The 1918-nt window shown below is 41.7% G+C and overlaps 1 pseudogene; it reads left to right on the forward strand.

Moving 5' to 3' along the window:
* The first annotated feature begins 1318 nt into the window (after positions 1 to 1318).
* On the forward strand, positions 1319 to 1695 carry LOC127229301 (prothymosin alpha-like; annotated as a pseudogene).
* Positions 1696 to 1918: the final 223 nt, after the last annotated feature.

Here is a 1918-nt window from a genome sequence, read left to right on the forward strand (position 1 = left end):
ACAATTAATAAATGTGACCTACCCAAACTTACAAGCTTCTGTAAGGCAAAGGACACAGTTGACAAGACCAAACAGCAGTCCACAGATTGGGAAAAGATCTTTACCAATCCTACATTTGACACAGGGCTGATTTCCAAAATATACAAAGAACTCAAGAAACTAGTCACCAAAATATCAAATAACCCGATTAAAAATAGGGTACAGAACTCAAGAGAGAATTCTTCACAGTGTACAGAAAAGGATCAAGAAAAATCCAGACATGAGAGGAGCTTGGAACCCACACAAGAAAGGGACTTTTTAAAAATAACATTGAGTCCAGATGAAAACAGAACCTAAAAAACAAAGCAATGAACTGGGGGGAAGAGGAAATCAGCATTTAGGACAATGTCTCGTTTTCTTCTGTTTCCTTCTTGCTGTACTTCTCCACACACCTGTATTTTATCTGCTGATTTCTTTATCTTGTATCTTCTCACAACTTCATTCCCTCTTCTACATCTATGTTTTTTTACTGTGAAGAAGCAACCTCCTCCAGAGTTTCTGTCATCTCACAAGGTACGAAGCAGCTGGTGGTTGTGAAGATGCCCAAATTGCTATTCAGAGTTTATGTTTGCTCAAGCACCTTGGAGCCACTAATGAAAGCACTGGCAGGAGTCAGTGAGTACCCTTCTATGAAATTTGCAGAGGTGGTTTCTTTTGTACATTGCCTGGCAAAATTTCTTCAGCCTTGTTTGACTGAGGTAAAACATTGTTTTGTTTTGTTTATCTTCTTATTGTACAATAAGAACATTTTACAATCCAAGTTCCCTCTCCCTTCAAGGTCCCCCAGACCCCCTCCCTTCCCATCCACCTCTACACACTGCACAAAAAGGGTGATGCCTTCCAGAAGGAATCATCAAAATCTGTCAAGTCAAATGGAGTATGGTCCAGGATAATGATGAATGAAATGAAACCCACATTAGGTCAAATTCAATGTTCATGGGGAGGTGTCACCAAGAGAACTGATAACATAGAAAATATATTGGGATATGAAGACAATATAGAAGAATTTAATAATTCAGTCAAGACCAATGATATTAATCTTAAATGGAACATGAAAAACCTCGGAAGCACTATATTATAGATATACACTCAAGAGACACATTCATAAACACAGCAATCTTTGCATTGTTCCCGGGTCCTGCTCCTCGCTCTCTGTAGCCACCTTCACTGCCGGCCTGCTCTCCTCCTCCATGGTGGACTCTGGCAGCTTTCTTGCCATAGTCCCCGAACTCCTGTTTCTCTCCACCCTCGTTGCAGCAGATCACCGGCATGCCCCACCATGTCAGACACAGCCGTAGACACCAGCTCCGACATCATCACCAAGGACTTGAAGAAGGAAGTTGTGGAGGAGAAAGAGAATGGAAGAGACACACCAGCCAATGGGAATGCTAATGAGGAAAGTGGGTAGCAGGCGGCTCACATTGAGGTAGATGAAGAAAAAGAAGAAGGTGGAGAGGAAGAGGAGGAGGAAGAAGTTGACGGTGAGGAATAGGATGGAGATGAAGATGAGGAAGCTGAGGCTCCTATGGGCAAGCGGGTAGCTGAAGATGATGAGGATGGTGATGTTGACACCAAGAAGCTGAAGACTGATGAGGATGACTAGACTGCAGAAAGGAAAAGCTAAACTTAAGGCCACCTTGACCTATTCACCCTCCACTTCCCTCTCAGAATTTAAACGTGGCCATAGCGGACAGTGCCACCCCACAGATGACATGTGCTCTCTGACACCCCACCAAAAACAACAACATGAATTTGCAACCAGGGAGGAAAGAAAAACCAAAACTTCCAAGGCCCTGCTTTCAAAAAAAAAAAAAAAAAAAATACTTTAAAAGGAAAATTTGTTTGTATTTTTTATTTACATTTTATATTTTTGTACATA

The sequence above is a fragment of the Phodopus roborovskii genome, unplaced genomic scaffold (assembly GCF_943737965.1).
Source record: "Phodopus roborovskii unplaced genomic scaffold, PHOROB, whole genome shotgun sequence".
NCBI lineage: Eukaryota > Metazoa > Chordata > Mammalia > Rodentia > Cricetidae > Phodopus > Phodopus roborovskii.